Consider the following 15299-nt stretch of genomic DNA (forward strand, 5'->3'; position numbering starts at 1 on the left):
AAGAGGGTTTACTACTGACAATGACAGTCTAAGGTTTTCTCAAGCTTCTTCTCTCTGAACTTCAAAAGGGCCAGACTCCCAAAATCAATTCCTACTTTAGTTCTGTCACTAGCATACATTGTAGGCATCAGTAAATGAGGTTGTACGAATACCAAGAGGGAAAGTACTGTGGTTTTCTTTTTTGAAGACTTTTCGAAACTCTGACTTAAATTCCAAGAGCGATGTCACAGTCTAGAAAACATTATTACTTTTTAAAATTAATTACTGATCAGTTTAAGGCCTTTACAACGTCACAGTAGTGAAACACAAATAGATGCACTCCAGAGACAAGCCATAGTTTAAACAGTGCCTGGAACCACTGGATTATACTGGTAACAACTTCAAGGGTAACTACCTGTAGTGGCTTTTACAATAATGACAAAATGAACTGGAAACAATCTAGATATTTTACAACAGGGCACGGTTAAGTAAACAATGGTACCGCCACTCTATTGAGTATCAGATGACATTACATATGATAGCTATGAAGCAATATGGAAAAATCCTTGAGAAGGTTAATCAGAAAAAAATAAGATAACATATGCATTATAACATGATACAGCTTTGTAAAAAATAGGTATTAGAAAAAAAGACTGGAAGAAAATGACTGCTGTATTTAGGTGATAGCATCACGGACCATCTCCCCATTTTCTACGTTTGTCATGTAGTTATATTATTTTTAATACTATAATTAAAGAGTTTAGCATTTAAATTCCACTGTCCATGAAAAGGTTGATATTTGGATCCATACTGTGCAAAACATCAGGTGGTATTTTTACTTCGCTGGTTAAAGCAATTTTTCCTCATTTTGGCAGCTATGCCATGTGAAAATATGTGTTAAATCTCAATGAATCTTCCACAGGCAACATGCTGGGCTCCTGGCACTTCAAAGGGTTTAAAAACATGGCAAGGAATCATGCGAGTGCCATCGATTACATACTCTGTAAAGCGAGGCAAGAGGGATACTGGGGCAATATCGGGGAAATGCAGGGTCAAACCCGAAGCGCAGCCCGACAGGATGTTAGCTGCGGACTCCTCGCCACGCAAACTTTCTAAGGAGTGGACAAACACTTGCTCAACTTGTTAGAAGTTCAGGTTGCCCCACTGAACTCGCTGGTGAGGCAGGAAAAGGACCGGCATGGCCTGGCTATGGAGTACAGAAAATTCGAAGTCAACTTTCTGGGCCAAAAGCCACCATTCCACCTTAAACTGTGATGGGTTGGTCACTATATCTGACGAAGCCAAGTACTAAGAGGCAGACCTGATTCATGACTCTCCATTTCATTGTTCCTCTACATTCCAAGCAGAAGAAATTTCATTTCCAAGGGAAAGACACAGTAGTCAGTGCATGGCTTCCTCAGGAAAAACAAAAATCATTTCTGTGACGTCAACTTCCAGATATCCTTTGTTTTTAACATATTTGCTTGGGGGTATTTAACCTCTAAAAATAATTACTTAAAAATTTTCCCCTCTTGTCATATTAATTAGAGGGAGTAGGGAAGAGAAGAGAGCCAATCTGAAATCATGCAAGTTTTGTTTACAATTTTCAAGAAGAGGTTTTATTATGTTCTAAGCATATAGAATAATTAAAACAAGCCTAGTAAGGTTTCAGGTAAGAGGTGACTAACTGTAAAGAACAGGTTAAGGGGACTTCCCTGGTGGCGCAGTGGTTAAGAATCCGCCTGCCAGTGCAGGGGACACAGGTTCAATCCCTGGTCCAGGAAGATCCCACATGCCACAGAGCAGCTAAGCCCGTGTGCCACAACTACTGAGCCTGCACTCTACAGCCTGCGAGCCACACCTACTGAGCCCACGTGCCGCAACTACTGAAGCCCGTGTGCCTACAGCCCGTGCTCTGCAACAAGAGAAGCCACTGCCTTGAGAAGCTCACGCGCCACAACAAAAAGTAGCCCCCGCTCGCCGCAATTAGAGAAAGCCCATGTGCTGCAACAAAGACCCAACGCAGCCAAAAATAAATAAATAAGAAGTAAATTAAAAAAAAGAAGAATAGGTAAGAACAGTATAATTTAGGGGGCTTATCAAGTGGTCAAGTATGGTAGAAACACAGTCTCTTTAACTTCACCTGATAAAACCACTTTTCCTAGAACAAATTCTCACCCAATCCCAATCCTCACTAATAAACTAAAATCTGAGTCACTGAAATTTTGGTGACAGAAAACTTGAGAGCTGTACTTGCAATACCATGTACTGCCAGCAGACTTAATGCCAACACGTGCCTCATTTCTCACCTAGTGATGTGGTCATACAACTCTGAAGCGAGGGAAGGCAGGGAGTTGCTGCCTCCTGAGAAAGAAACCTGAAGAAAACTTGGAAGTGAAGTAGAAATGGAACCTTAAGGTACACAGTTTTTGGCTTTCCCTAATCATTTGCCAAGACATCAACTTCCCTCCATGACAATCGAAAGTACTGGAAGTTTCAGTTCCATGAGCAAAACTGACTTTCTCATCACTCAACACACCATTGGTGCTGTTGGCATGGTGGACATTCTCTGCCACAGGCCCGCCTTTGGCCAGAGTCCTCCCTTGGGGAGATCCTGGGCATGCACTGAGCTGTCCACGTTACTGGGAAGTTTCTTCTGCGTTTCTTCTCTTCATGGCATAGTGGCCCTCGGAAGTGGTGTTCACCAAGATGCTGACCCCCCTTCCTTCTGGGGACCCCAAGGTGAGCTCACTGAAGGCCTGGGATGATGCCTGACATGTCATCCTTGTGGAGCGGCCAAAGGCAGCCTCCAGCCCCACTTCTCAACCATCAGACTCTGAGCTAAAGTACCACTGACAGCCCCTCCATCTAAACTTCCATCTCCCAAACCAGCAACATAATGGAGGAGCCAATTAAATGATTATTAATTCATGCTACTTTCCGTAAGCCAGAGGTTCTCATCGCCTTGTGTTCCGTAAACCAGCTTGCCACCTGCCCCAGAAATTTACAGCAATCTTTTATCTCCATTGACTAAGGAGAAAAAAAAAAAAACGTTCACACAGCTCCATGCTCAGTGCTTGAGTTGGGATAATGACCCCAGCACGATAGTCACAGAAGCTTCACCATATTGGAAAGTGGTCATTCAGCTCATAATGAAAATGAGATGAAAGGGGCAGTGAGCCCTCTCCATAGCCCCTTCCCCTCAGCTTCTCAGAGGCCCGACACTCCCCTCTAGAAAGCAGAAATGCACAGTTTCCAGAGGGTCAATCTGTGCTCTGGACTCGTGATCCTCTGTGATACTGTCACTGAATGTGGAGCCGCTCTTGGCATCTGCTTGCAATTCCCTCCCCAGAGGAGAGGCTAAGATTTCGTACTCGCATCTCCTGCAGAGCTACTGCACTTCAGAAGTGGCCAGAGAGCTGGCTAAATCCTCTCCCTCCCTACGGAAAGAAACAGTTCGTTTAAAGGGTCTGCTCGGCTGCCAACTTGGTCGCTAAACATGCACGGCTCTGCCTCTCACCAAGCACTTAAAGATGATTCAAAGAGGAATCGGGGAGTCTGTGCACGGCGAAGGCGCACCCAATGGGGTCTCTACACCCTTACACACCCAGAGTCCAGCCCCATGAGGGTAAGAACCTTCTATTCAAAACACAGTCCTGGTTTCAGTTAAGTGCAGGCTACACTGCTCCTGCATGTCTCTTGAAAGCATTTTGTAGAAGTACTCAAAAAGGAGAAGAACATGCCTAGGTAGGTAGAGCGAGACACACAGGCCTCATCCACTTACCAGACATGTCTTCCTGTTTCCATGAAGGATTTCAAAGAAAACTTGAGTTATACTACAGATGGGTATTACTGATGCTCGGGGAATGGCTCATTATTTTTCTCCTCCAACTCAAAGATGAACCAGATAGGTCAGCACTTTGAAAATCCAGAAGCTCGTCAGTGTTGTTTCTGTTGTTGTTATTAGTTTGCTTTTTATTTGGAAATATAGATTCACAGGAAGTTGCAAGATTAGTACAGAGAGGTCCGTTTCCCCTTCGCCTAGGTGTTTCTTTTTAACCAGGGTTTAGATAAAGATTGCTGGGTTTCTCAGATGGAGAGATATACCATGTTCTTGGAGTGGAAGGATCAACACTGTGAAAATGACTATAATACCCAAAGCAATCTACAGATTCAATGCAATCCCTATCAAACTACCAATGGCATTTTTCACAGAACTAGAACAAAAGAATTTCACAATTTGTATGGAAACACAAAAGACCCCGAATAGCCAAAGTAATCTTGAGAAAGAAAAACGGAGCTGGAGGATTCAGGTTCCTGGACTTCAGACTATACTACAAAGCTACAGTCATCAAGACAGTATGGCACTGGCACAAAAACAGAAATACAGATCAGTGGAACAGGATAGAAAGCCCAGAGATAAACCCACATACATATGGTCACCTCATTTTTGATAAATGAGGCAAGAATGTACAATGGAGAAAAGACAGCCTCTTCAATAAGTGATGCTGGGAAAACTGGACAGCTACAGGTAAAAGAATGAAATCAGAACACTCCCTAACACCATACACACAAAAAAACTCAAAATGGATTAAAGACCTAAATGTAAGGCCAAGACACTACAAAACTCTTAGAGGAAAATACAGGCAGAACACTCTATGACATAAATCACAGCAAGACCTTTTTTGACCCATCTCCTAGAGAAGTGGAAATGAAAACAAAAAAAAACAAATGGGACCTAATGAAACTTAAAAGCTTTTGCACAGCAAAGGAAAATATAAACCAGACAAAAAGACAACCCTCAGAATGGGGGAAAATATTTGCAAACGAAGCAACAGACAAAGGATTAATCTCCAAAATATATAAGCAGCTCATGCAGCTCAATATCAAAAAAGCAAACAACCCAATCCAAAAATGGGCAGAAGACCTAAATAGACATTTCTCCAAAGAAGATACACAGATTGCCAACAAACACATGAAAGAATGCTCAACATCACTAATTATTAGAGAAATGCAAATCAAACCTACAATGAGGTATCACCTCACACCAGTCAGAATGGCCATCATCAAAAAATCTACAAACAATAAATGCTGGAGAGGGTGTGGAGAAAAGGGAACCCTCTTGCACTGTTGGTGGGAATGTAAATTGATACAGCCACTATGGAGAACAGTATGGAGGTTCCTTAAAAAACTACAAATAGAACTACTATATGACCCAGCAATCCCACTACTGGGCATATACCTTGAGAAAACCATAATTCAAAAAGAGTCATGTACCACAATGTTCACTGCAGCTCTATTTACAATAGCCAGGACATGGAAGCAACCTAAGTGTCCATCAACAGATGAATGGATAAAGAAGATGTGGCACATATATATATAATGGAATATTACTCAGCCACGAAAAGAAGCGAAACTGAGTTATTTGTAGTCAGGGGGATGAACCCAGAATCTGTCATACAGAGTGAAGTAAGTCACAAAGAGAAAAACAAATACCATATGCTAACACATATATATGGAATCTAAAAAAAGAAAAATGGTTATGAAGAACCTAGGGGCAGGACAGGAATAGAGACGCAGATGTAGAGAATGGACTTGAGGACACGGGGAGGGGGAAAGGTAAGCTGGGACCGAAGTGAAAGAGCGTCAAGGACATATATACACTACCAAATTTAAAATAGATAGTGGGAAGCAGCCACATAGCACAGGGAGATCCGTTTGGTGCTTTGTGACCACCTAGAGGGGTGGTATAGGGAGGGTGGGAGGGAGATGCAAGAGGGAGGAGATACGAGGATATATGTATACGTATAGCTGATTCACTTTGTTATAAAGCAGAAACTAACACACCATTGTAAAGCAATTATACTCCAATAAAGATGTTTAAAAAAAAAAAAATCCACCTTCCAATGTAGGAGATGCGGGTTCGATCCCTGGTCAGGGAACTAAGATCCCACATGCCACAGGAAAACTAAGCCCGTGCGCTGCAACTAGAGAGAAGCCATCGCACCACAACTAGAGAGGAGCCTGCACGCCACAACAAAAGATCCCACGTGCCACAACTAAGACCCGATGTAGCCAAAAATAAATAAAATAAAATAAAACGGGGAGTTTCATACAAAGCAGAAGGACAAGGACCTCCAGATAAGTGGAAAAATCTGGCAACAGGATCTTCATTCCTATGCAGTAGCCGTGGGCTGGAGCCGATGCCCCGTGCCCTCTGGCTTGCCCCACCCTCCCCTGATACTGGGCATTCCTTCATTCCGTCTGCCAGCCTCTATGTGTTACACTTAATTTGGGAGATGGGGCTCGAGGAGGAGACAGGAGCGAAAAGAAGAATCTTAGAGAGGGCAGACGGACTGAAGAGGAGGCTGAGGAAAAGCGAGTAGGAGAAGGAGAGGCATCCACAGGGGCCCAGAGGCTGGAAGCTGATCCCAGGAAGGCTGCCCCAGGAGGAGGCAGGGGCTGTCATCCCAAGAAGAATCAGTAGCTGAACCTGGGAAAGGAAATCCTTGTTTCATTGCCTGAGTTCATTGTCTGCTCCCTGACACAGAGCCCCTAAATCCCCTGAAATTTCCTGGGTGACAGGAGTATCTTTTGTTCCAATGAGGTGACTCTGAGTGGTCACCAGAAAGACCAAGCCGTGGTTAGAAGCTTGGGATCTTCAATCTCACCTCCCACCCTTCAGGAAGGGGAGGGGGTTGGAGACGGAGTTAATGATCCATCATCCCTACTTGATGAAGCCTCCATAAAAATCCCAAAATTTTAAAAAATTCCAGGTTGGCACACCCCAACTCCGTGGGGACGGAGACTCCTGCGCTCAGGATCCTTCCAGACCTTGCCCTATGTGTCTCTTCATCTGACTGTTCATCTGTTATCTTTTATCATACCATTCGTTAAATCATAAGCTGGTAAAAAAAAAAAAACAGAACAAAAAAACATTGCTGGGTTTTTGATCACTCTTCATCATGACCACATGTCTCCTCCTCTCCCACTCCTGCAATCCGGGATTCCATCGGCCAAGACCAGGACTCGTGCCTCTTCTACACACTTCTGTCTTTTAGGAAAGCTCAGTTCCCTCCTCACGCAGCGGGGGCTCAGGGCCTTGCCATCCGGTTAAAGGAGACGTAAGTCTCAAACTTCACGCACGTCACAGAGGTCAGAGCACCAACATTCTCAAACTCAACTGTGAGTCAGAAATCCCCTGGAAGGCTTGCTAACACACAGAAGGCAGGCCCCACCCCCCTAGCATAGGTCTGATTCAGAGAATCTGCATTTCCAGTGAGTTCCCAGGTGATGCTGGTGGTCTGACCACATTTTGAGAACCGCTGTCAGAGCCAAAGCTTTCTGTAATTGGTAGGAACCATACCACCTTGTGGCTGGACTAGAATTAAATAAGGGGGCCTGCAGGCGTGGGCGGATCTGGCCGTCCACTTTCAAATGACTCTTGCTGAAAATGCTATTCTCATCATCTACACTCGGGGACAAAAGCCAGGCCTGGTCTCAAAGCCCGATGTTTTCCCCCTCAGGCCAAAGGTGAAAGATTAAATATGGCTGTCCCTCAGGGAACCTGCCTCCTCTAAACCAACACAGACACATTTTCAAAGCCAGAAATTCAGAAGGAATAACCTCTACGTGTTCTGTTAGCAGTGTAATCCAGAATAATGACAGACTGCCTTGCTTATGAAAGTCTCGGTCTTTCCACGTGTCCTGGAGAACCTCTGTAAAAAGGACAAACACCTCTGGGCTCTTTCCACTTTGCAGGAAGAGGAAGCCTCTTTTTGGTGCTGGCTTCCCAGGTCTTGGCACCTGCAGGCCACACCAGCCTGAGGCACCCTTTGCTTCGGCCCTGGGAAGAATGCAGAGACCCACACCGGCCCCTGTGTCCGCGAGTCGGCACTCTGGGAATGGGGGGTCAGGCCGTGCTTTCCCAGCGAGCAGCCAGGGTGCGACGGTGGGCCCATGCTGAGTGCTGGCTGCCGCCGCTTGTCTGCAGCTTCGGGGAAAAAAGTAGTGCTAAGTCCCACATCAGAGGCATCAATCTGTTGTACTAATTCCTTGTTGAAATATGCATAAGGCTGCTTAACTACACTGATTTGCGCTCCCAAAAGGCCATCCCGCAATTCAGTTTCAAGATACCTTACTCCCTCTGTGTCAGGTTTATGAATGAACCACCAGTCAAAACAGAGCCACCAGCCACCACTTCGTTTAGACCAACATCCGCTGTCGGAGTACTCGTAACTTCTAAACGTTGGGCTGCCACCCAGAAGCCAGGGACCAAAGGGGCCAAGACCCAATTCTTCACTTCAAGGTATCAAATCAGCCTGCCTGCCTGTGGCCTCTTGTCAGCTTCCCCAGAGTGTCCTGTCTTCCCCTGCAGAGCCCCTGAGCTGTGCACAGATGCCATCTGCAGCTGTGGTCACAGTGCCCGGTGAGGATGGGGCGCAGTCGGCGGGCACCTCGGGGTCTGCATTATCACTCTGCCCTCTGGCTTCATTACAGGACTGTGACAACCGTGGGCTTGGAAAAAGCTAGAACAGGGAGAACCTTAGAGACACTTGAATTAACAGAAAAAAGTACAGAGGTGCGAGATGTAGGTCAAAACAAGAGGTGATGTGGGTCATGCTGGGACCAGGCTGCAGTTAATTAACAGAAGCTCATCCATCAGCTCCAGTATTAATTAGGTTAGTCAGAGCCTCTGAGCCCCGCACAGCACAGGCTCCCAGAGACCAGGCGAGAAGGGTACTCTTCCAGGGTTTCCTCCACTCCAAACCTATCTTCATAAGATACTTAAGGAAATTTTAAGAGTCAAATGGAACTTATGACAATAAAAACATGCAAAAAAAAAAAAAAAAAAAAAAAAACATGCAATCTGGGTCCAGCATGGTGACAGACACAAAGAGCCCTGCCCTTCACTTCTCCGCACCCTTACAAATCAGCTCTTCCCCAGGACCCACCGAGGATTGCTCTTCGCTCATGCAGGTTAGCAGGAGCGTGAGAATCTGTAATGGGCGAGAAAAACGTCACTCAGGTCCCCGGAAGGGCTGGAAAATGGGAATGACTCTCCACTTTCCCCTGCAGGTTTCAAGTACCAAGCAGAATGGAAAGGTCTCCTCTTGGAGTTTGGAAAGCACAGAGGGGGAGCCCCACACCGAGTAATGTTTACGTCAGCATTTCTCTCACCACCACGCTCCAAAGGCTGTGTTTGCTCACAGCCTGCAAAGGCCCAAGACGACCCATGTGTGTGAAGGGGCGGGGGAGGCAGTTCGGGGGCACCACTCCTCCGTAACTCCTGTGTTTCCCTGGCCAAGTTCTCTTTACACAGAGACATCGCACCCCCTCCCCCCGCTAAGGAACACAGCACATGGCTTGCAGGGCTGCCACAACCTGGCTCAAGTCCCGGCTGTGTGACCTTGAGCGTTTCAGTTGACTACACTGGACTTTCAGCTTCCATGTCTGTCAGCAGGAGGACCGCGTCTACTCACAGGGCTTCTGGGAGGCTAGCAAGAGAGATTAGGCACACGAAGCCCACCAGGGTCAAGCACACAGCGAGAGCTCAAACATTTGTTGCTATGGTTTCATTTTTAGAAGTGTCTCTGGGAAATAATACAGGTGCATGTGCGGCCACATAACCACAGAGTGAGGGGAGAGGCCTGGTTTCAAGGACACGCAAAGACACCCTAAATTTGCCTTTTCTGTAAATCAACGCGGAAGCATTCTACTCACCCCATGGGTTTAATATCTAAAAAGCAGAAAGTTGAATAACTTGCACTTTAAAGTGTTTTATGGTTATGCTGTTTTACCAACTGATTGCTAATGAAACATCCAAACAGTATTAAGCACTTACTAGATGCTAGCGATTACAAAAATGCATGAATGTGGGGTTGGGGAGAGATGCATAGGCAGAGCACAGAAGATTTTTAGGGCAATAAAAATACTCTGTACGATATTATAGTGATGGTTCTATGTCATTATACATTTGTCCAAACCCACAGAATGTACATCAAGAGTGAATCGTAAGGTAAACTGTGGACTTTGGATGATTATGATGGATCAATGTAGGTTCATCATTGGTTATAAAAAAAAAAAAAAGTACCATCCCGGTAGGTGATGTTGATAATGGGGGAGCTATGCGTGTCGGGGGCTGGGGAGCAGGGCAGAGGGTATACGGGAAATCCCTGCGCCTCCCTCTCAAGTTCGTTGTAAACCTAAAACAGCTCTAAAAAAACCAGTCTTTTAAAAAAACAAACAAAGATGAATGAATGCCACATGGCCCTGACCATAAAGAGGTGACAATTCTGTTTGACAACTAGAGAAACAGGATTTTCAAGTCTTCTCCAATCTTCGTATAGTAAGAGAAAGCTACCAGGTCATGTGTTCTTCAGCTTTCTAATCGGGGGGGATATATCCCTGACCCAGAGGGCAAATTGCACTTTGATCACAGATCTGACACCTAGGAGTTCGATGAGTTTTAGTTCTCTAGCTGCTAGATAAAGATAATGTTGGACCCAGGAAGAATGTGAGAGCCTAACAAAAGTGCTCTGATATCCCCTGAGAAAGGCGCCATAGTATTGTTTTTAGACTTATGATCATGATTCTGATAACAGAGGTGCTTCCCCCAACAGCACAAAAGCTAAAACTGAAACAAAGCAAGAAGATCAACATGGCCGTGTAACAAGAATAATATGCAAATCTATAAGTTATTTTCTACAGCGATGAAAAATAATTTGCTCCTTAATCTACATTTTCACTGCTCCCTATCTATACCTTGATGATAATTCTCATTACACTGTCACCATAGTTATATGACTGCATATAACATCCTTTCTAGAAAGTGAGTTCCAGTTACTTGTTTTTGTATAACCCATATCTGCATTAGATATCTGCACAAAAAATATTTGCTCAACTGATGTGGTGCCTATGTCTCTTATGACTTAAATATAAATTCTCAAGGCCAAGATGGCTGAATTACTGGAATTCGGGCAAGTCCAGATACATGCCATACCCTGTATCTATTTTTGCTTCTCAACATAAAAATAGTTCAGATAGTTTGTTTTCAATTGTGAGACAGAATTCTGCCTGCAGTGACTTAAGCAGCCAAGTTATACTGAAAGTGGCCTGGAACAAAAGGAGCGTGGGGAGTGGAGGTGGGGGAAGGGAACGAGTGGACTCTGGAAAAGCCGACTTAGCCACACACTTCCCATCTGTGTGTGAAAACGTAAAACCAAAAATGCATTCCACTGGCAAGAACGGGAACAACAGAGGGGCCAAGCAGGCCAGGCTACCAGCATTCCCTCACACGTACCCTACTGCAAAGACACATCTACCTTTGGGTAAGGTAGAGAGATGGAACCAAGTCCGAAAGGACACAGAATTAGGCCAAAATGATTTTCGTAGAGGCAGTGAATGGCCTGGTTTCCAGCAAACAACGGGGCTGGGACATGGAGAGCCACTCAAAGACACCCTCGTGAGTCTCCAAAGATTGATGTCCTCATCACCGGGCTCTGACAGCTCAGTGACATGGGGCCCAGTAACAGTGGACCAGGTGAGAGCTTCAGTGTTCTGATGCCCCACCAAGAAAGGCCGTGTGGTACTATCTAACCTTCACGGAAGAAGGCTAGGGGGCCCACGGGAACTCTCCAGGCTCCTGGCCCACGCTCTCTCCACCAGCCAGAGACCAGGAACATCCTTGCAAGCTATGAGCATTCTGACCTTAGAAATTAATGTTTTCCAAGATTCTACACTACTGTACAACTGTCCCTCCTCCAATCATATTTTTAAGAAGTTCCAGAACTGCAAGAACCCATTTAGTCCAAACCTGCCACTTGACAGATTGTGAAACTGAGGTCCAGAGACCAAGTTCGCGTGGCTTATCTCAGTGGCAGGACTGGGCCCTGAGCCCTGGGCTTCTGCCTTCTCATAGTGCAGAGTGCTTCCTCTCAGCACATGCCTTGTCTTGTCTTTATGGACTCAGTCTTTTCAAAAAAGTATTGTTTCAGCCCCTTTCCTTTCACCGCCACAGATTACATTTCAGGCACTCAGTTCCCCATACAATGGCATCGCTATTTATACAAAGCTGTAAACAACAGGGAGAAGAGGGGGAGGGGCTGGTAATAGATTTCCACCAGGACGTTCCTGACCTGCTTTTTTTCAACCTCAGTAATTAGAAAGGCAGTGGGTCTGCAGGAATTATTCATACGCAGCAAGAGCCATACACTATACATTTATGTTAAACATGTCAAACCCGATTGAAATCATGCCTGCCAGCACCATATTCCATAAACACACTTTCCCCTAACAGTTGCCCAGACCTTGCCAGCCCATTAAGACGTCCTTTAATAGCAGTCTTCCATAGATTCAGATCAGGGATGCTCCGCTGCACTAATTGCTGTGTGTTAGGTGAGCATCATGGATTTAAAAAAAATTAATAAAATAAAATCCCTTCAAGCTATTCCCCTTGAAAAGCAGTGCTCAAACTACAATTCCAAACCAAAATTTTACAAAAATACAAACATGGACATCAGTTAGGGATTTCTGAAGCATTATGTTGTCATTTTAAGTTGGAGTGTTGCCCCATCTTTGTTTGTTTGTTTTTTAAAATCCCAATATCCCCCAGGTCATCTTGTCTCAAATTAGCTTAACTAGACCCAGCCTAGTGCTCCGTGGCTAGAAACCATGGCGGCTACAGGATTTAAATAACCATCTTGCTATGATTATTTGCCAAGGGTTCAATTTTTTCCCCTAATTATTGGTGATAAAGCATTACATTAATTGTATATCACTTAATTTATAGCAATTAATGATTGATTGGATAATCACTGCATTAATTATTGTTCAGTTGCTGACACTGGGGGCTCTTCAATCTACAACACACACTTTTAAATCCACACTGCTAAAAGAGAAAAAGCGATCGCTTTCACATTTTAAAAGAGAAAACCGCAAAGTTGGATGGTGGAAATGGCTGTGCATTAAGGAAGAGGCTTTGAATCAAAGACCCTTTCCGCACCCTCTGGTGGCCCACAGGAGCACTTTACACTTGCCTTGAGTAGACGTGACCCGAGGTGTCTACTAAGGACTCGTCCATGTGCCACCACGTCCCATTGTGGAACCCAGGCTGCGGCTGGTGGGTGTCACTTGTCTGTGTTCCAAGGCTCCCAGGGGCCAAGGTCATTGGCTAACTGGTGGGCTTCCTGACTCCAAATATAGAGAGTTCTTTCCACTTCACCAACCTGCTTTCAGACTGAGCATGACGCTGCCTTACTACGAGTCATGTTCGTGGCTGACAGTCCCACTCGTTTCGAACATACAGGTGGCAGTCGTGTTACTGTTTTCCACTGCACAACTTTAGGAGGGTGCTGTTCTCTACACTCAGAATGGGGGTGAAAATGGGATCAAGTGATTAGACTGAAAAAGTCCATTCTTGGAGAGATGTATAATGAACTCCTAAGAGCTTGGGCTCTGTCCTAAGAGCATGTGGAAGAGCCAGTACGCAAAGCCGAACCTGCTCGTATGTCTTTTGGCAACTCGCTCGAGCTCTCCCAGGCTCCATTCACTTATCTACAAAATGGCGGGAGGGGGGACAAGGGGGTGGTTCCTTCCAGTATCTGTTTCATGGCATTGGGGGTGAGAATCAAGTGAAATAATCGTATATAAAGCAGCGCTGCCCAACTCTTCTTCATACGGCAGCACACACAGAAAACCATAGCTAATTAGTATCAACAGACGAAGTTGCACTTGCCCCTGGCCGGAGCAGCCCCTGGCTGGAGCAGCCCCTGGCCTCCGCAGGCCAACCCAAGGGCTATGGAGATCAGTATCTGTGACCATTCATGGCACGTTGGCTGGGCAGGACAGGTGTAATCTGGCACGCAGTTACAGCTCGATGTAGCCAGAATAATAACTGGAAAGTACAATGAGAGCCGCAGACACATTCTTTCAAAGTTGGTTTTGCTCCTGCTGAGTACCTCTAGCTGCACTGGCCAATATGGTAGCTGCTAGCCACAGGCTACTGAACTTTAAATTCACTGAAATTAAGTAAAATTTAAAATTGAGCTCCTCAGTGATGCTAGCTACATGTCAAGCACTGAATAGCCCTGTGTGGCTAGTGGCTGCTGTACTGTACAGTGTAGATGCAGAACATTTTTATCAACACAGCACTGACCTATAGTAATACTGTCTGATGACCATGGGTGTTCCTGAAATACCCAGTAGAGGTGTGCGCTCCCTGAAGGCAAGGCCTGTAATCTCAAGGAACTTGTGATCAGTGGAACTCTGCCCACTGCCCCACGTGTGGCAGGGACCCAACCACTGACCATGGGATTGATTCTCTCATGCATCAAATCACTATCCTGCTTGTCTTGCTGCCACTCAAGGTAAAAGACCTGCCTCCTAAATAAAAGAAGCCCAAAGAGGGTCCACTGCCAACAGACATAACAAAGGAAATCAGGATAACCAGGGCACCTACCAGGCACCGGTGGGGGACCACGGACACCTAAGGGGACAGGAGGAATCCCCAGTGACCAGCTTGCGGGATCTTGGTTGCCAGGCTGGAGGTCAGGCCCGAGCTCCTGTGGTGGGAGCTCCGCGTCTAAACCGCTAGACTAACAGAGAACCTCAGACCCCAGGGAATATTAATCGGAGTGAGGGCTCCCAGAGGTCCTCATCTCAGCACCAAGACCCAGCTCTACCTAACTGCCTACAAACTCCAGTGCCGGACGCCTGAGGCCAAAGAACCACTGAACAGGAATACAGCCCCACCCATCAAAAAATAAATCAAATGACAAAAAAATATGTTACAAAGAAGCAAGATAAAAACCTACAAGACCAAATAAATGAAGATGAAATAGACAAACTACCTGAAAAAGAATTCAGAGTAATGACAGTAAAGATGATCCAAAATCTTGGACAAAATGGTGAAAATACAAGAAATATTTAACAAGGATCGAGAAGAACTAAACAGCAAACAAACAGTGAAGAACAACACAATAACTGAAATTAAAAATACCCTAGAAGGAATCAATAGCAGAATAACTGAGGCAGAAGAAGGGATAAGTGAGCCGGAAGATAAAATGGTGGAAGTAACTGCCAGGGAGCAGAATAAAGAAAAAAGAATGAAAAGAATTGAGGACAGTCTCTGAGCCTCTGGGACAACACTAAACTCACCAACATTCGAATTACAGGGCTCCCAGAAAAAGAAGAGAAAAAGAAAGGGAATGAGAAAGTATTTGAAGACATTATAGCTGAAAACTTCCCTAACATGGGAAAGGCAATAGTCAAGTCCAGAGAGTCCCATACAGGATAAACCCAAAGAGAAACACACCAAAACA

General features: G+C 45.2%; 1 protein-coding gene across 14 annotated transcripts in view; it reads right to left on the reverse strand.

Annotated features, from left to right (window-relative positions):
- The window catches only part of ZFHX3 (zinc finger homeobox 3), a gene marked incomplete at its 3' end in the record, with an annotated part of 1354624 nt that overhangs the window by 30551 nt on the left and 1308774 nt on the right, over positions 1-15299 (reverse strand). The gene's annotated exons all lie outside the window — the stretch shown is intronic.

The sequence above is a fragment of the Stenella coeruleoalba genome, assembly GCF_951394435.1.
Source record: "Stenella coeruleoalba genome assembly, chromosome: 20".
Taxonomy (NCBI): domain Eukaryota; kingdom Metazoa; phylum Chordata; class Mammalia; order Artiodactyla; family Delphinidae; genus Stenella; species Stenella coeruleoalba.